The sequence below is a fragment of the Sminthopsis crassicaudata genome, chromosome 6 (assembly GCF_048593235.1).
Source record: "Sminthopsis crassicaudata isolate SCR6 chromosome 6, ASM4859323v1, whole genome shotgun sequence".
NCBI lineage: Eukaryota > Metazoa > Chordata > Mammalia > Dasyuromorphia > Dasyuridae > Sminthopsis > Sminthopsis crassicaudata.
In genome coordinates, this window is record NC_133622.1 from 78,820,430 (window position 1) to 78,842,218 (window position 21,789).

The 21,789-nt window shown below is 31.9% G+C and overlaps 1 protein-coding gene across 4 annotated transcripts in view; it reads right to left on the reverse strand.

Annotated features, from left to right (window-relative positions):
* LRBA (LPS responsive beige-like anchor protein) overlaps positions 1–21,789 on the reverse strand; it is a 742,057-nt gene that overhangs the window by 434,053 nt on the left and 286,215 nt on the right. The window lies entirely within an intron of this gene.

Genomic DNA, 21,789 nt, shown 5'->3' on the forward strand with positions numbered 1-21,789 from the left:
TTTCTACTGGGCTTATATCCCAAAGAGATCTTAAAGAAAGGAAAGGGACCCATAAGTGACAAAATGTTTGTGGCAGCCCTCTTTGTGGTGGCCAGAAACTGGAAAGTACGTGGATGCCCATCAATTGGAGAATGGCTGAATAAATTGTGGTATATGAATGTTATGGAACATTATTGTTCTGTAAGAAATGACCAACAGGATGATTCAGAAAGGCCTGGAGAGACTTACATGAACTGATGCTGAGTGAAATGAGCAGGACCAGGAGATCATTATATACTTCAACAACAAGACTATATGATGATCAATTCTGATGGAGGTGGCCCTTTCCAACAATGAGATGAATCAAATCAGTTCCCATAGAGCAGTAATGAACTGAACCAGCTATACCCAGTGAAAGAACTCTGGGAAATGACTATGAACCACTACATAGAATTTCCAATCCCTCTAATTTTGTACGCCTGCATTTTGGATTTCCTTCACAGGCCCATTGTACACTATTTCAAAGTCCGATTCTTTTTGTTCAGCAAAACAACTGATTGGACATGTATACATATATTGTATTTAATTTATACTCTAACATATTTAACATGTATTGGTCAACATGCCATCCGAGGGGGGAGGGGGAAGAGGGGAAAAATTGGAACAAATGGTTTGGCAATTGTCATTGTTGTAAAATTACCCATGCAAATATCTGGTAAATAAAAATTATTAGATATGAAAAAATAAGTAAATAAAATGAGATATTTATAAAGAAAAAAAAGATATGTCTTTGTTGTAAACATTCACCAAGAAATCACTCTTTTTGCACAGACATTATTCTGTTATCTATAAATAACCTTCAATTTTCACGTCTTTAAAAGGGGGAGGAGGAATGATTTAAACTAGATTAGAAGTTTCTTAATATTTTTGCAAATACAGTAAAATCAATAAACTACTTTTCTTAGAATGACAGTTTGAATTTTTAAAAAGAATTCATAATTGAAGGAAATATTAAATTGAATTAAAAGTTACTGAAAATAAAACAAACATCAGGTTAAGGACCTATGCATTTAAATGATCTCTGGCATCTCATTCATATGCTAAAATCCTGCCTTTCTAGATTTATATTACAAATAAAAATTAAAACAAGGCAGAGTAAGTTTTTAAACAGAAAAACTGAATAGCCTGCTATAGTCAAAACCTTTGCACTGACAATTTTAAGTTTAGAAAAATATTAAAGACTTTCATTAATAGTAAGGAATAAATTTTACAACATTATCATATGCTGGAAATAAGAGAATAATAAAGAAAGGAAAGGTTCTTGAATTTTGTTAAAGGACTATTTTTTATTTAAATTTTCTACATACTACTTCACCCTATTAATGCATTTGAAGCCTTTGATGCTATGTGGTTTATATTATGTCCTAATTTTCATATGTTAATATTATATATATATGTTTTTTGGTACCTGTCAGAATAACTTTTCATTTTAGAAAAGAAAAAAATATCAATGGGAAAAAGGAAGAAAGATAAACTACAAATGCAAACTAGGAAGGTATTGTCAAACATACCATTTTCACAGAAAAAAAGTAAAGATGATTTTTCTCAAACTTCAGATCAATCTGTTGGGTGGTTTTTGTTTTTTATCAATAAGCTATGCTTGTGTATAATTATATGCCACATATTTTTCTTCCCCCCAAAATAAAACACATATTCAAAATGATGTAGTAATAAACAAGCAAATGTTTAACAACTAGTTCTCTTAGGAAAAAAAAACATGGGCATGGTTTCGTATTTATGACTATGTGGTATTTGCATTCTGGGAATTATTATTTTCATTAAATTTTTCTCCCCATTTCTCTCTGCCCCTGTCAAACAGGGAGAGTCTCTGCCTTAGCATACAGGACATTATAAAAGACTATAAACTATAATAATCACTATTCAAACTTTTAATAATTTAATCTTACCAATTCTCCTATAAATGACTAGACTTTAAGAATATTAAGTGAGTGGAAAAGTTTAAAAAATAAGGCAAAAAGAGAAGAATGAATGAGAAAATAGGGGAAAATGACTTAAGAAAGAAAGGCAAAAAGTAAAGTTACTTTGTGAAATGTCTACACAATTTAAAAAAATGAGAAAACTAAACTATCAAAATAACTAAATCATGCACCACCACCATGACCATACCACCACCAAATAAACACCATTTTCTTTGCCTCCAACTTAGGTGGTAAATGAAAGAAAATTTGTGAGACAGGAAGATTAAAGAGAAAGGATCACTTATTAATGAGTCTATCACAATCTTTAAAGAATTTATTCTCCTTTTTAACTCTGTCTTCTTAACCTGCCTCTGAGAATTTGGAAAAAAAACAAGGCAGATCTCAAAAGTGAGCTATTGAAAAACATTCCACTTTTATTTACAAATATTCCCAATGTTGATGAGTAAAAAAGATAAGACATCTTCAATTTATGTAGTAACTATAATATGATATAGTTTAAATGAACAAACTTTGCAAAACATTTATTTACTTTTAGGTAATCATTAACTTTATTAATCATTAACTTTAATCTAAGAATTTTAAACAGAGCAATAAAAATGATTGGAAAAAAAGACTAGAAATACCAACCTATTTGGCACATAATATCAAATCCCTTAACATCATTACAATTGAAACAACATTAAACGCTAAGCTCTTTTATAAACTAAAACTGATAATAGAAATTGGATATACTTAAGTCTGCAGAGTCAAGGTTTAGTAGTTATTTCAGATGATGTATTTTCACACTTTACTTGGCAATTAAACTTGCAAGATATGAAACATTTAATTATCTACATAAAAAGAAAAAAGCCATACATAGTATTAACTATGAACATTTCAAACATGTATAATAGTATATAACAAAATAATTTTTCAATAATATTATTTCTAAAAATTAAAATTAATTATCCAAGAGGGGGGGAAATACACCAAAATTTAGCACAGGATATTATGTTTGAACAGAAACTGTATTAAAAGAAATCTTATGAAGCATATTCATTTGTTTGACTAACAGTATAAATTTTTATAATGTTCAAGTATTCTTTTCAATGCTGGAGTCCTGTTACAAGACCTCCTAACATCAAAAGGATACCAATATTGTTCTCTGAATATAACTAATTACTTTTCAATTTTGTTATTTTAACAACACCTTTTATACCTCTTGTCCTAATGATCCACACCTCTCCTTTGTTCTTTGGGTGACACTACATTTCAATTCTTCAAAAACTATAGTCTTTGCCAACAATATCACTAGAAAAATATTCAGATCTAATATCAGACTATTAATTAACTGTGTGATCCTTCAGCAAGTCACTTAATTTCTCTCTGCCTCAGTTTCATCTTTTAAATGAAGATAATAATAGCACCTGCCTCACAGGTTTGTTGTGACAATAAAATGAAATTTTTGTAAAACACTTTGCAAATCTTAAAGCAATACACAAATACTAATCATTGTGGTACCAGATAGACCATATGTTCCAAAGCATAGATCTATGTTCGTAAGAGACCTTTGGAATAACTAAAAGATTTTTCAGTTTCCCAAAGGCTAACCAATCCAATTTTTATGTCATTTTAATTTCTGTGTTCCTTTTATTGTCAATTTGCAATGTACAAACTATATAGAGTGATGGCCATGCTATATAATCTGGCCATCCAGTTGCATACCTTAGTTTAGACTAGAGACATTCTTCATGCACATAGTTTTTCACCTCTATTCAGATTGTCCAAATAATTTTGAGACATCATGTATTTTATTTAAAAGGGTTTTGAGGCTTGATTCTATCAATATAATATCATTATTAATATTATTATCATCCCAATCCCTGCCACCACAATGTTCTATCCACTATAATATTTAGTTGCAATGTTTTTGCATCAGAAGTCTTAAAGTGCTATATCTAAGGATGAATATAAGAGGATAATAGAAGAAAGTAGAAAAGACAAACAGGACTTTTAAATTACAAAGTATTTTCACTCTCAAAGGGAGTATCACCACCATGCTCAGATGCTATGTCACAGTCCCACATAGGCTTAAGTGTTATGGACCAGAACTTGAAATAAGATGCTGAGTCAGTGGAATTGATAGAGACATTGATTATTTAGCATGGTGCTTAATAGTTCTCTAGTTCAGTACATGTACTTATTATTTACTCTAGTTCCACCAGATTCACACCTTTGATAAGAGACCATATAAGCTTAGACAAACTCAGCCAGAATGAGAACTAGGGAAGACAGAAGTGGTGGCAGGCTGTCCTCCTTTGCTTCTCCACTGAAACCAAGATCCGGAAGGCCTCCAGAAAAACTAGCCAAGACCCAAGTGAAGGAAACAAGACTTTGAAGGAGACAATAAAGGATTTGGACTTTTACCCCTGGCTACTCGTGTGGTGATTACTGAACTGAAACGAAGGCTGCCTCCCAAGACCCCAAGAAAATATTCAACAGAAAATAGTATTTTAAAGAGAATATTACACTTAAGAAACAAAAAACAAAAAAGAAAAAGAAAAAGGAAAAAGCAGATAGTTAGATCAAATTTATAGAAATTTGTGCTTTAAGCAACCAAATTATTCAACTGAGGAGTTCATTCAGAAGGAATTTGAAAAAAGGGAAGAAACCATGTCAGTGAAGGAAAATAATGGACTTAATTGTTACTGAAGAAAAATCAGAAACTATCAACTACTAACTAATGTGCCTACTTTTCTGTTTGTATAATATTTTTATGAGAATAATCTATAAATGAATTGAGGGCCTCCCTGATAAGAACAGTAGCAGGCAAAATGCAATAGTGGCATTTCTGAATATACTTCATCCTTAACATGTCATAATTCACTGAAAAAATGTAGAAGATAAAATCCTCTAACAATGCTTATGAATTCTTATAATTAAAAAGTATTTGATTCAAAACAGAAAAAATACTACCTTAGAAGTTCTACCTCTATAACCTTTTCCCCATCCAACCAAATCATTAAAAATTCATTAAATGATAAGGGATAAAGCCTTCATTGATGATCCATCATTACAAACATTAAGCAAGTCTACAAAGTTGATTGGCAAAGCAGTTTGCCAAAAACAATGGAAGCAATCATCCCCAAAGTCCAAGGTGAAAAGCAAATCCCTATGGATTATAAAATCATTCAAATATTTCTACCTATGACAACTTTCTGGTTGCATCGAATCTCAGAACATTATGAAGTTACTAGAGGAGATAGGTAACTGATCAAAATAATTTTAGATAATATACTATATATAAAAAAAGTAGCTATAGAATATTTATTGTTTGGATTATTATTTGAAGTTGGATGGATATAGAGCTTGTTCATCTGTATTCATTTATAAGATATACAGTACAATTAAATAATGAATTAGACTCAGAACCAAACAGGAAGAGGAGAACATGCTGGAAGTTCTTTTAATTAACACACTTCTCTTTGACACAAAGGACCATCTTTTCAATATAAATATTCTACTTGTGGTATAATATGACAGAGAAAGTAAAAGACTGCAAAGAACTGACTACAAATTATCATTCAGAGAGAAATGGAGAGGCACACTGAAGGCTGAGTAAGTCAGATTATAAAATCAATATGGAATTTGAAGAATAAAATAAGTAAAGAATGATTTAAAGAAAATGTATGATCAAAGCAGAAAATGGATGAGAATAATGAATAACAAAAGAAAATCTAAGGACTCGGCTGGTATCCTTAAGATATCAAGATAAAGATAAGCAAAATTCTAGCATATTAGAAGTGAACTCTTCAGTAAGAAGACATGAATAAGACTTGCATAAGACCTGGAAGGACTAACAATATAAATAAAATGTCATTAGGTATGTTTTTCAAACTATGGAAGCATTTGAATAAGAAGGGGTAGAAATGAGATATTTTCTAAGGTGCTGCCCAGGGCTTTTTTTACTTCTTTCTCTGCAATCACCTAGCCTGAAGCTTCTACAAATTCAATTATCATTTATGAAGATCTCTCTCCTAAATTACAGTTTTACATTACCAATTACTTATTGAACTACTGAATGACTCCAAAGCATTTTAGACTCAGATGTTCAAAATGGAGTTCATCATATTCTTGCCCCCTACCCTTCTTGCCCATTTCTATCTTTAAGGTATGGAATCACCCAGAATCACAAAGTTGCATTCATTGTTGATTTATCCCTTTCTTTTATTCTCCATATTCAAAAAGTTGCCCAGTCTAGTGCATTCTTTCTTCAAAATTCATTCATCCTCATCCCTCCATTCATACTGGCTTCTGCTCCAATTTTCATCCTATTCTTTTGCTCTGCAAAGCAGACATTTAAGGTCTGTTGAAATGAACTGAATAAAATAAGGTCTTAATATCTCCACATATGTCTCATAAATTTTCAACATATGGAATACTGAATATTTAAAACTAAACTTGAAAATTCTTGTAATTCTTTGAGACTGTGAAAGGCATTCTGTTCTAACAATTTGTAGAATCTCATTATTTTCTAAGTACACTTCAGATCAAGACTCTTCAAGTTCATAAACCTCTTCAATATACTTTGTTAAAAATAGTGTATTATGTTGTATAACGTAATTTACAATTAAATGGGACTACAGCTACATGGACCTAGAATGACATTTGAATGGATTTGAGTTGGGATACTAGAACTCAACATAAATCAACAAAGTAGAAAATGTTATGGCTTTGAAAAACAACAGTTTACAATACCTTTTCAGCAAGAGCAGCTTATGGAAACAAATATTTAAATCACGACAAAAAATAACATAGAAGGAAAAATTAGTATTTTGTTTCTGTTTATTATGTTATCATTTAACATGGTATAACCATGTTAAAATATCATTAAGGTACACACCCCACACATACCTTTTTATATATAATCAAAGTATATCTGTTGAAGAATTTTTGAAAAAAAACCATAGCGGTGGTCAAGGTATATTAGGACCATATGATAAAACTAGTAGAAATGAGACCTTTTACTGATACCACTATTAACTATAAACAGCATATTTCATCTTTAATGGAGGGCTGTAACTAAGGATTCGCTTATTCTTGGAAGCAGGTATCACAACAGATTTCACAAAGCAACAGAGGCACATCATCTAAGGATCTTTTTCACATTAAGAATCCTATTAGAAAGAAAACACTAAAAGGTAATTGAATTTCTCTCAGTTATCTTCATCTCTGTCAGCTCCTGCTACAATAACTTACTCTCCAAAGCAGAGATAACTCAATTCTGTCCAGCAAGCATATGTTATGAATCTCCAAAGCAAACTTGTCTAAATCATTCTGGTGTTCTATCAAGGTTGGCTGTGGATATGAACTCTGACAGAAAGCAAACAAATTTATTTTTATCTTTTCAATAATTCACTTCTTCATGCTTTGATGGAAGATCCAGGAGACAAATATATGGTTTCTAGTCATTCTTGTGTTATGAAGGCCAGCTAAAATTGCTTTGTCTAAGACAAAAAAAGTTAATCACTCTGAAACACAAAGCAAATGGTACTTGTCTGATTAACTAGCTAATTACATTAATTTTTTTATTCATTTACAAAATTAAGAGTTTAAGTAAAATATTTTAGTTTTTGATCATGCTATAGTTTTTTTTTTTATTCATTTTTCCAAATTATCCCCTCCCTTCCTCCACTCCCTCCCCCCCACCCATGACAGGTAATCCCATACATTTTACATGTGTTACAATATAACCTAGATACAATATATGTGTGTAAATACCATTTTCTTGTTGCACATTAATTATTAGCTTCCAAAGGTATAAGTAACCTGGGTAGATAGACAGTAGTTCATGCTATAGTTTTAATAAAATGTGTTATATATATTTGGTTTGACCAGTTTTCAAACTACTCACAAATGATGCAACTGTTCTTACTTTACTTTCTTCTAACATATTCATAGCTTGAATTTTTTTTTAAAGAAAAATCAAAATCCTAGTATGAAAGAAAATAATCCCTAATATTTACATAGAACTTTGAAGTTTCAAAGAATTTTTTATTACAATTGATTCTGATATCACCATAAAGTGTGTGTATATTTATATATTATCCCCATTTTACAGATTAAAAGAGTATGGCTGAAAAAAGTTAGGTGATCTGCCAAGGGGTTCACACTACTAGTAATTATCAGTAGCAAAACATGAAATCAGGTCTTCTTGATTTTAGGTACAGCACTCTAATAAATGACAAACAAATAAAATGCTGATTTTTTCACACTTGGGCTGTATTCTATTATAATATCTTTTGCATTACCGAAAAGAAAGGGGAGAGGCAGAAAGAATTAATGGTTTTAAAGAGAGTTAGGTAGGGAGAAATCCTTTTAGTTTGGTGCAAGAACACATAGTTCAATACAGTGTAGTGATGGCACAGAGTCCCCTATAAATGAATTTACAGACCCGAAAACCTAGATTGATAAAGGAGGTTTATTATAGGGTTTGGAAGTAAAGTTAAAGTCTAGTTAGTAAAAGGTGAAGGTAGAGTCAAAAGGGCACCAGAAATAGGATTCCAGTGGACAGAGATCCTTGGCAGCCAGGCGTAAGGCTGCCATGTTGGGAACCTCTACAAAGAGAGAGCTCCAGCTTGGCTCTTTTATAATGAGAGATTTCGCCAAAGGGATCTGTGGGTAGTGTCCCAAGTTGGCTCAGATCTGGGTGGGGGTTGTGAGAGCCCAGATCTCCTATTGGAATTCAAAGGGGTGCTTTTGACAGGATTTGTGAATAAAAGATCCTAGCTTCTAGAATTGATAAAGCATCAGCTAGGAGGGGCTGGGAATCACACAGGAATAAATCCATCTGAAAGGATTAATTTCTTAAAGGTACTACAACCCAGATCATACCCTGAAAGGATTAGTTTCTTAAAGGGAGCACAACCCACATCAGTTTTATTAATCCAGGGTTATAATATAATATAATTCCAAAACTAACCAAGGTAGCTCAAATTAATCAAATTGAGAGGTTCAACATTTACCCTATGGAAAAATAGCTACCCATTATAATCATTATTTCTAACTCCTAAAAACTGCTACCTTACAGTGATACATTGAATTAAGGAGCAGAATATAATCTTTATCAGTGGAAAGTTTTTAACGTATAGGATACTAGTATGATAAAGTTTGGACTGAGTGCCTATTTACTTAAGTTCATTCAAACTGGGAAACCTTAATGTATAAAATACTCTTGGTTTAGGGAGCTCAGAAATTTATTTTCTGGAAGAAATCAGTGCTAGTGGTTTGCGATACCATCATAGCTATTTGCAAGTGATGAAAAGCTATACCATAGGACCCTACTAAATGCTCTCATATTCCTTCCTTGATATGAGACAAATAGAGCAGGCAAATAAATGTCTGAATCCTTACTATCTTCATTTGCCTTACTGCTGCAGAAGACCAACATGGGTCACAAGAAAAATCTAAGAACTATGAATTACCTTACTAAGAAAATAAGAAAAAGAAAATCAGAAATAACAGGTGTGAAGAAATACAAAAACAAAAGTTCCTTGAAAAATCTTTAAAATTACTACATGACCACTCTATTTTCCAACTTATCTGTTTAACTGAATTAGCTACAGAATATATATGACCCATAAAAGTTTTTTTTTTTAATTTTAGATTTCCTTAGGTATTCTTTTTGTTAGCTTATTAGTTAACCTGAAGAACTACTTAGAAGTGAATTATTTTGAACCTAGACAATGAAAGATTAATTCTATACTTTTCACAGCAACATGGGTCAACAACTGGGTAAAGGGAAGAGTGCAGATACATGCTCATTAGTGAGAAGAAAGAATATCTAATTTATTTGAAAAGATATAATTTGACTATACCTGAGTTTTTGAATTGGTTTATTAAGTTAGCTTAATTAAAGCATAGTGTTAATTAGGCCATGGTAGAGACTCGGGCCACTTTACAAAGAAAAAAATATTCTACTAATACTACCTTTGGTATAAAATAACCTGCAGTAACCAATTATGTAAAAAATTAGTCTCATGGAAAATCTTGCAAGTAAGCAGAAAGAAATCAGAATATTCTTTGCTATGAGGAAAATTTCTTTTGATTACTGACAAGAGATCCTAAAGAATAAGATGAAACCTAAAGAATAAGATGAAATACAGAGAAGCCTGGACAAATCTATGTGACCTGAAACAGAGCAAAGTAAACAGACTCAAGAAAATAATATAACACACACAATAATGCAAGTAATATAAATGGAAAGAATAATAACCACAAAACAATCAAAACTAAATGGTCCACAATAACAATGATATGCTCTCTGATCTAGCAACACTGGCTTCCTGGCTGTTTTTCATTCAAAATCCTCCATTCCCTTACTTTGTGCTCTTTTACCAACTATTTATCATGTCTAGAACACTATCCTTCTTCCTCTACCCAAACTCTGGCTAAAAACTACTTATGAAAGCTTTGCCCACAACACCTCAGAGCTAGTAATGTTTTACGCTGATTATCTCCAATTTATTCTGAAGATAGCTTATTTATACCCAATAAAGAGCACACAGTATTCCCCACTGACAATAAGTTCTTTGAAAACAAGGACAGGTTTTTTTTTTCTTGTTTTTGTTTAGCCTTTCTTTTAAATCCTGTTTTGCACAATAATCATTTGCACTCTCTTTTTTAAAAATCTTCTTCTTTTACTTTTTAACCCCCTTAAAAATGAGCACTGTTAAATGAAATAGTTCTCTGGTAGAGAAAAATAAAAGGAAATTTTTTGATAATGTATAAACAAAAGATATCCATAAAAATGTAAAAAAAAAAAAAAAAAAAAAAAAAAAGGCAATGGGTCCTATATTGGGACTCTGCAGAGCTCCAAATTTTGTTATGACTCCTTTTTGCCAATCCAAACAAAAGACATCCAAGGGCTCCCACAATCTGGTTTCAAAATATCTTCCATTTTTATGTTATACTACTCTAATACATGTTTCCTCTACTCTATTTGGTTGGTCTAATCATTATCAGACTTTGTGTCTTCCCTCCTCTATTCCTCTGCTGTTGCTCTTCCCAATGCATGAAATGTCAGTTTGCAACTTTTCTAAATGTGAAATCTTACCTATTATTCTTGAAAGCATTCTAAAATAATACCTTTTGTGAAGACTTCCTTTGTACTTTTTTAATATACCAGTCATATGTTCCCCAATATTCCTGATATGCTTGAACATGTAATCTCCCTTATGTTATTTTTTTAAAGGGAAAAACTCATAGCTTACCACATGACAAAGACTTTGGCTTAATTAGTAACTAGCCTAAGTCCCTATAGGTAATGAATAAACATTTATGAAACTGTTGGATGTTGTTAAGAATGGGAAATCTATTATCTCTCCTTATTGAATTCCAGTTTTTATCCTCATTTGGTCCTTTTTCAGTATTATGTCATACTACCTTTTTTATGACTCCTACTTTTGCATTTCAAAGTTTCTCCTTGACTCTGATTTTTTAATCATACACATTTAGAAACCTTCTATTTTGTTAAAGATTATTTTAAGTAAGATTGGTGAGGAAACCCCAAAACTCTGAAAAATCCTTAAAGGAGAAAACCTCCTTGGACTCCTCAGGGAGGGGACTCCTCCCCAAGCACAAACAGTTTCATCTTTGTTATCTGGCTCAGTCCAGAAACCCATAGAATTCTATTCAAATTCTAATCCTGGCTGAAACCCAGCCCAGAACCAGCCTGGAACTCCACCTACAAGCCCCCTTTCAGCTTGTAGCCAAGGCCCCCTGTTATAAAAGAGCCAAGCTGGAGTCCTCTCAGCCTTACACCTGCCATGTCAAAGGATTTCTGCTCACTGGAACCCTGGTTCTGCTGTCTTCCTCTCTTTACCTAACACCTTTTAACCTTAATTCCAAACCCCATAATAAACCTCTTTTATCAATCTAGATTTTCAGGCCTGTAAATTTCTTTGCAGGGACTCTTGCCCCGCTACTGGACTTCGTTTAACTCTGTATCCTTGTGCCGAATTCAAAGGGATTGCAGGGGAGCTCTATTTGACTTCCTGTACCCTAAACCTGCCACTAAGACCTCAAATAAGCCTAATTTCATTTAGGTATCCCAATTACAAATCTCATTAAGATTATATTCGGATTTGTTGGATATATTATTCTTCATTGCAAGTCAATAACTTTTGTCTTGTGGAAACTTATTTCAAGTTCTCTGTTCCTTTTATATAGTAGCTACTAAATCTTCTATAATACAATACTAATAGTGGTTCTGATATTCACTAAGAACTTAGGATAACTGCTGACACAAATATTACTCAATTCCCAGCTTATTCACTGTAGAAATTATTCCAAAATTGTCAGCCCTCTCCTCATCTGAATTCATTTAGATAGCTTCCCCTGCAATCTCCATTTGTCACCCATCCCTGATAAAGATATAACCCTTGTTCACAAGACAAAAGCTTCTACAAGCATTCTTGTATCCAATCCTTTTGGTCTTCTTGAGATTGCCACTGTTGTCCTCAATCTCTCTCATTTTCTTTTTTGCTGTTCTACTCAAAATTCATCCTTCCCTGCTGACAAACATGCTGATGGTTCTGTCATGAAGGAATAAGAGAGGAAGGGAGGGAAGGAGAAAGGGAGAGAAGAAAGCTTCATTCCATATCACCTACAGCCTTTTGGACATCTTGAAATGGATAGCGACTTCTCAGCTATTACCTCAACATTGCGTATACTCTGGTCATCATCACCCCTCCCTCCAAAACTCTGAAATCACACCCTTCTTTTCCTCAACTATATAGATGAACTTTCACCTTTATTTTCATTAGCTTTCATCTGAAATTGGATCATTATAATTATTATCCATCTCTCTAGGTCCTGTGCATAGGCCTGTATTCTTCATCATCATCTTCCTCCTCTTCTTCCCAGATGCCCTTCATTTGCTGTTTTCTCTCAGGCAGAAGGAAAAAAAAGTATTTTAAAATCAAGGATTATCTGGCTTGATTATATCTTGACAGAATTCTCTATCTCTATCTATTCAAAATAAAATTCATTACCTTTTTCTAAAAATTCTTGACTTTTGAACTTTGTTTTACTGTTGAGAAGACCACCATCTTCCCAATCATTCGGGGGTAACCTCATTATTATACTCAACTCTACAGTCCCTTTGATCTGATACACACATTCTATTGCCAAATCTTGTGATTCCTACCTTTATATCTCACTTATCTAATCCATTCTCTCACATAAGTACTTATATAGGTTCCTTTTCCTTCTCTTTGAATTATGAAAATAGCTTCTGGCTGATGTATCTGGCTCTAGTCTCTCTCTTCTCTAAGACTGTCTCCAAAACCATAGCAAAAAGAATTGGTCTAGAGAGCAATATAGTCAAGATGGCATCTTGATGGCACAGTAATAACAACGCAAAAAAGTACAGCTCAGTTCTCCCCACTACCCCCAATTCTCTTCCACAAAGACCAAGAAAACATACTAAAGTGAATTCTGATCGAGAAATTTAAGAAAAAGGTTACAGTCAATACTTTTTCCAGACTAGTTTGGATTTATGAGATAGAGAAGTCAAGGGACAGAGTATTAGTGCAGGGTATGCCAGCACCCAAAAAACTGGGCACCAGAAGGACCAAAAAATTTGCCTCGGTACATGAATGGGTGCTAGATGGCAGCTCTGTCACCACCTTTTAAATTACTACTTATAGATCCAGGACAGACTGAGTAAAGGACCAGAATGGAAGGACTTTATATAAAGCAGCAATCATAGAAGATGTCACAATGTACTCTGAGCAGAGGTTCTCAAACTACAGCCTGCTGCCCGCGGAGGACATTTATGCAGCCCGCCAGGTTATGCTGAGGGGCTGAGATAGAATGTGAGTCTGGCCCTCCAACAGTCTGAAGAACAGTGAACTGGCCCCCTATTTAAAAAGTTTGAGGACCACTGACTGTATTGTAGCTAGATACTGAAATAAGAATAGGTGCCAATTATGTGCCATGCACTGTTTTAAATGCATTACCAACTATCCTAGCATAAAAACCCTTTCAGCGATTCTATAAATAGAGATAAAGAAATATAAAGTAGGGATAGTGTGCTCATTATTGAAGATAGTAGACCAATGCATTTTTGGCTGAAATTTAGTTGTACAAGGGTGTTTACAGAATATAATATAATGAAATAAATCAGTTGAGGTAGAACAAACATAAGCTATTGAGATAAACAGAATGTCTATTTCAAAAAACAAATAATAAAAATACTTATAATTATCTGAAAAATGATAATTATTAAGCAACATACCAAAATTTCTGAAATGAGGCTAGTCATCAGGAGAAAAGTTATATCCTTAAAACATATATCAAAAAACGAGAAAGTAAAGGATTAAGTGACTAAAGTATATTCAAAATCAGAAACCTAAAAAATTTAACAGAATCACAAAGAAAGAAATCTTGAAAATTAGAGGAAAAACACAACAAATTAGAAATCAAAAAGAGAGAGAAAACTAAAAAACGTTTCTTTTTTTCCCCCTTTTTTTGCTAAGGCAATTGGGATTAAGGGAGTAGCTTAGAGTCACACAACTAGGAAGTGTTAAGTGTCTGAGGGTAGATTTGAACTCATGTCCTGCTGACTGGGCTGGTGCTCTATCCACTATGCCACCTAGCTGCCCCTAAAAGATGATCCTTTTAAAAAACTAACAAAATTAATAAAACTTTAGGCAACATTTAAAAAAAAAGAAGATAGAAAATCAAGACAATGAAACAAAAAATGAAAAAAGCAAAAAGACAACAAAATCAACAGAAAAAATACAATGGATAGGCACAAGCTTCTAAAATTGTGAATACAAATGAAAGATACTATTCAAAATAACAAAAATCATAAATAACCTAATTGCAGAAAAAGATGTAAAAATAGTAAGTGTAGCACAAGAAAAAGAAGGAAAGTTCTTGTCCTAATAAACGTTGAGAGATTTTGATCAAATTTTTAAAGAAAAAGTAATATCAATAATGCATAAATTTTCCAAAAAATATTAAAGTACTAGACCAGAGTGTTTTGTTTGGAAATTAATCTAATTCTAATAACAAAATCAGAGAAGAATAAAGCCCAAAAGGAGAATGATCAGTATTATGAAGAAATAATATTCAAAATTATTAAATAAAATCCTATGACATAAAAATAATGATCCACCAAGACAGCATGATTATGACCAAATTAAATTTATACTAGAAATGTTATATACTATTTCTAGTAATGAAAAGATAGTTCAATATTAGGAAAAATAAAACTAACATAATTAATCATGCCAAAAACAATTTTAAAAATCCAAAATTATATGATTGTCTCAATTCATAAACTATTTATATAAAGCAATTTTATGCTATTTAAAAAATTTTTGCTAAATATATATTTAAAGGGATTTTCTTAAAAACTGACTCAAAAGTAGTATCTAAAACAAAAAATAATCATTTTATACAATGGGGAATAAGGAAATGCAAGAGAAAAGCAAGGGTACTCCTCCCTTGCCTAGCTACAGTTTGATAAAGTTCTGGAAATATTATTCAAAGTAGTTAAGATAAAAGAAAGAAAAAAAATAAAGATAAACGAAGAAGTAACAAAACTATCATCCCTTATTGCTGATGACATGATAATTTATTGAAAAAAATCTTGCGAATCAGCGAAGAAACTATTTGAGACAATTTAACATTTGGAGGTACAAAAATGGACAAAAAACAAATGAATATGAACACAAAATCAAAGAGGCAATAATAAAAAAAGAAATTCTATTAAAAATAACAAACATGTATAAGATACTATCAATCTAATCAATCAAGTGCACTCAAAACTTGCATAGATTAAATTATAAAATAATCTTTAATAAAGTAAAATAAAACAACGCTCAAATAGTTGGGAGTATTATGTAGTATAGACTGTTTCAATCCAATCAATATAATAAATAATATAAAAATTAATCTATTTTAATATTATGCCAACCAAACAACAAAAAAAGCACATTTTATAGTGTAAGATAAAATACTAACAAAATTCATTTAAAAGAACAAAATATCCAGAATAAAAGAAATAAAGGGGGGAGGCAGAAATGAAGGGATAGTAACAATATCAATCTCAAAAGATATTATAAACAATAATCAATAGCACTGAGTACTGGTTTAAAAAAACTTTTTAAAAGAAGCAGATCAATAAAATACAAAGCAAGGGATAATCAGAAATTATGAAAATTTAAAATCTATTACATGATAATCTGAAAATATGAAGCACATAGGAGAGAATGCCCTATTTGACAATAATAGCAAGGGGGAAAATATGAAAATGAGTCAGTCAAAACGTAAACTTACATCAATATATCATATTTTACAATAAATTACAAATACATACAAAAAATAAAAACTATAGCATAAAAAAATTACCAGAGAAACAAATCATAGAGCTTTCACAGCTATTAGTAGAGGAATTATAATTGTATCTAGCAATACAGCTACTAATATAATAGCTAAAAGTACCTTAAGATGTGGGTGGATATACCTAGAAGTACTTTCAGATAACTGTCACAAGGTACAATTTTAATTCATCTATTAACTGTAAAAGCATTTTGATTTATTTCTCTGATTTTTTTGTTATGATGTTACATTTATTTTTATTTATATATTTATATTTATTTTGTTGTAGTTTTAAATTTTATTTTCACATCATTTTCCAGAAGGAAACAACAAAAAACATTCCAAAAAAAAAAAAGAAAAACAAGAAAGCAAAATGGCTTTTTGATGAATCTTTGCAACTAGTTAAGAAAAAAAGTAAAAGAAAAGATATACCCAACCACATGCAGAATTCAAAAGAATAGCAAGGAGAAACAAAAGGTTTTCTTAAATAGAAAGAGAAAGACAGAGCTCTTCAAGAAAAATAAAAATATCAAAGGATACTTCATATAAAAATGGGCATGAAAAGCAAAAAATGGTAAAGATTTCACAAAAGCAAAAGAAATTAAAAAGTGGTGGCAAGAATACACAAAAGAATTATACAGAGATAATCTTAATAGTGTGGTTATTCATCCAAAGAATGAAGTCAAGTGGGCCTGAGGAAACATTGCTAATAACAAGGCTAGTGGAGGTGAAAGAATTCCAGCTGAGTTGTTTAAAACATAATTCTGTTAAAATGCTGCATTCAATATTCCAGCAAATTCGGAAAACATAGCAATGAATACTAGGAAAAAAAAAAAAAATCAGTTCACATCCCAGTCTTAAAAGCCAATCAATGTCAAGAAATGTTGAAATTACTGAATAATAACACTCAATTCACAGGCCACCAAGGCTATGGTTAAGACTCTGAAAGCTAAGTTTCAGCAATACATGAACTGAGATTTATACAAAAGAGCAATATGATTTTGGAAAATGAAGAAGAACAAAAAACCAAATTGCCAATATTTACTGGATTGTGGAGAAAGTAAAGGACTTCCAGAAAAACATCTCCTGCTGCTTCACCGACTATATATCAAAGCCTTTGACTGTGTGGATCACAATAAAATGTAGCAAGTTCTCAAAGAGATGGGAATAACAGAACATCATACTTGTCTCCTGAGGAACTTCCTAAGGAACAGTTAGAATCTAACATGAAACAACTGACTGGCTTAAGACTGGAAAAGGGGTATGACAAAGGTGTATACTGTCACCTTATTTATTGAACTTATATGCAGAGTACACCATGTGAGATGCCAGACTGGATGAATCAAAAGATGAAATAAAGATTGTTAGGAGAAACATCAACAATCTCAGATACACAGATGTTAACATTCTGACGGCAGAAAAGGGAAAGGAATTTAGAAGCCTTTTAATGAGAGTGAAAGAGGAGAGTGTCAAAACAAATGGCAACTTATGCCATTGGTTTCTAGCAAATAGATGGAGAAGAAATGGAAACAGTGTCAAATTTTATATTCTTAGGCTCAAACAACATTGCAGATGGTAACTATAGCCATAAAACAAAAAGACACTTACTCCTTGGAAGGAAAGTTATGAAAAATCTAGACAGCATACTAAAAAGCAGAGATCTATATAATCAAAGCTCTGGTTTTTCCAGTAGCAATGTATGTCTGGAAAAGTTGGACTATCAGGAAACTTGAGCACTGCAGAATCAATGCTTTTGAATTGGGGTGCTAGAGAAGACTTTTGAGAGTCCCTTGGATGCAAAGAAGTCAAATCAATCAACACTTAAAGAAAAAAATTTCTGGCTATTCACTTTGAAAGATCAAATATTAAAGCTGAAGCTCAACTATTTTGAGCACATGATGAGAAGATAGGACTCAGTGAAAAACAAACAGGTTGTGGAAGATTTACACCAAAAAGAAAATAACAGAGAAGAAGATGAGATGGATAGATGGTATCATGGAAACCATAAGCATAAACTCAGATAGATTTCAAGAAATAAGATAAGATAAAAGAGCTTGGCATCCATGGCATCACAAAGAGACAATTCAAAAGCTGAACAACAACAAAAGTAGAAGTAACGAAGTAGCAATTAGAAATGATCAAAGATAATTGTGAATATAAAAGCTTGTGGATGAGAAGAAATAATGAATCAAGGACAGCGGTTGACAAAAAAAAAAAAAAGAAAAAAAAGAGTCAATATACATAACAAAACATTTACAGCATAAATGTTTATAATGCAAGATTTTACTGGAAAATTATTGCACTATAACCAGTAATGAATATGAGAAACAAAGAGAAACAAAGAAGAACCTACATGAACTAATGTAAAATGAAGTACCTGAGACCCCCAAAACAATATTTACAATAGCTATAAGTTTGTAAATAGGAAAAACAAACACCATAAAAGTCAAAATTAATATTGCAAACTACAAGTTTGATCCCAAAGTATAAATATGAAAAGAGACCTATCCTTCTTCACTCTTTTGCAGAGGTAGGGGATGAGTGTGGAACAGTGCAAGCTTTTTCTGATCTCTTGGTTTTTTGTTTTCTGTTTTTTTTTTTTTCATAATCTGTTGTTACTAAAAAGGACAATTCTCAGGGAGAAAGATGGGGAGGAAAACAGGAGATAACATAGGTAATGATAAAAACAAAATAAAACCTATTTATATAAATATAATTTTTAAAAAGTGATATATATTTTTTTTAAGTGCATGATCATCTTACAAAGATAGGTTAAAGATACCATATAGATTTTTAAATGCCAAAGAAAAGTTTGTATTTTCATCTAGAGAGGGGGAAAACCACCGAAGTTCCTTAAATATGGAAAGAATAAGCAACACCTTTGATATAAGAACACTATGGGGGAGATGGACAGTCCTGAGGCACAGAAGAGCTGGGAGATGCAATGTATCACCCAAGGAACCAGTATTAGAGAATCTAATATCTAAGAAGCTAAGTGCTGAAATACCAATGAGGACATTATTTCCTTCTCAAAGTGAAAGACAATGATATAGAAATCAGATATTCAGGAAAATTCAACATTTCTTTAAACATAAAGAATTAACTTATACATACATACATACATACATACATACATACATAACTTATACAAACTTAGCAAGGATAATGCTAAGACTGCAAACCCAATCAAACATGAATCTTATGTCATTCTGTCCATAGGAAGTGCAAGGGTTTACATATTGCTGACACAATTTTTAAGAGTCCAAGATGATCCAAGAAACTCTTGTCATCATTCAGCCTTTTACAAGGACTTTAGGGGCAATATATTAAGAAAACATACCCATTTCTTTCTATCATCACATCTAATCATCCATAATTTAAGAATCAACTCGACTGCAAATTTAAAAGCATTCTAAACCTCCTGAAACAGAAGGCTAGATGACAATGCCAAACCAAATTTCCTGAATAAAAATAGTAAAAATCTAAAAATAAAAAGCAAAGATTCTGAAATACTTGATAAAATACTGGCCATTAAATTTTCTCATTTGATTTATAGTAATGCTTGTATGGTACATAATTTTACACCAATAAGTCCTAGAATAAAAGGTTTTATATAAAAACAAAAACAAACAAACAAAAAAAACTATTCTTCTAATAACCACCAATATATTGCAAAGACCTCTGAATTTGGAATCAGAAAATTCACATCCCATCTTCACTAATGTCTTTGGTATGGAAAATTAATTTGAATTCTTTGAGCCATAGTGTTTCATCTATCAAATGAAAGACAGATTAAATGTCCTAGAAAGTTCCTTCCAATTAGAAATCTATGATACTAAGATCCTATGACCATGATTTGAATTATGTTAATCATATTCTGTATTTATATATTCATATATGGAGAACACAGGAATATCCAAAGCTATGTATCATCAGAAACATGCTAATCAGACTAAGAAAACAAAAATCTTTATTTATTAAAATTATTAAAAATAAAACAAGAAATAAGTTTGTTCCAGACCTTAGTGTAGCCAAGACAATCTGTGTACTAACATTAAGATTCATATTTCAGCCTGAGCCATAAAGTAAACCATGCACAGCTTATTACTGAAAAACCTTGGTATATAAAACAGCACTGAATACGAATTAAAACTGAGAGGAAGTCTTGAGTTTTATGCATGAGGAAGCATTGCTGAACAGAAAAGGGCAACAAATTTTATAGTAGCTGGAAATACTAGATTTAATTACTGAAGAGAAATCATGCAAAGAAGTTGGTTGCTGAATATGATTTACAACCACTGTAAAGTCATGAGAGGTTATTAAGAAATTGACAAGAGCCAGTGGCAATAAGAAACCCAGATTTCAAGAATACATGGATGATAAAGAAAATCATAATAGTTTTCTTAAAATAACAAAATAGATATATGACAATATCTGTTCAATAAATTACAAAGTCCACAAGTAGAACTAATTGCTTGTTGGTATTTGGAGAAAGGTAAAATAAAATTTAGCATTAAATCAGTAAATTAATAATAAAGACAAATTAAATAAAAGTTTTGATGGCTTTTGTTGGAAGCCAAATGAATAGAATCACTGTAGGTAAGCTTTTTCCCCCTAACATTGGTTTAGCGACTAATTGTAAGCAACTTATTTTGTTCTACAAACCCAAGATCCATTGGGTTTTTCAGAAACAACTTCCAATACTGAGATCAAAACTTTATTCTGTCAGGGGCCAGCACTCATGATAATTGTTAATAAAACCTACTTTGTCTTAATGATATTCAGATACCCCCCCTTTTTTTAAACTATATCTTCTGGGCAACGTTATTAGGGTTCCACCATATTATTAAGCATCAGTCCAATCTATGACCTACCCTGGGGCATGTCATATTCCACAAATCTACTCTCTGTCCCACTGCACACTATTAAATCCACTCAATCCTGTGACTTTCAAAGTCTTATTTTCCAATGTAAAAGCTAAAGAGCCTAAGTTTTATTTCAGGAATTATAAAACATAAGAAAAGCAAAAGACAAAAGATTCAATGCTTTATTCAATAAAGAAGAGAAAGGAAGGAGAACAAAGACAACTTCCAAGATTTTTGCCTTGAAAAGTGCAAGAATTCCCAATGCACTGAATTCCATTGAATTGCAATAACTAATAGATCTATGTCTTTTAGGTCTTCTCTTCACTCTTAAATTTCTGAATTACAATATGTTAAAAATGTTATGAGTGTTTATCATTCATGATAACATAAATTTAAGCTTTCATTTGGACTCAAGCCTTTACTCAAAAGATCACCAAATTCATTGGCAAGAAGTACATTATCCTGTGGAGTGATGATTAATATTATAAACATAAGGAAAATGGAATTCTTTTGAGTTTTGAAATAAAAATTGGATGTCACATTGTAGAAAGAGTCCCCATTATATAAACAGT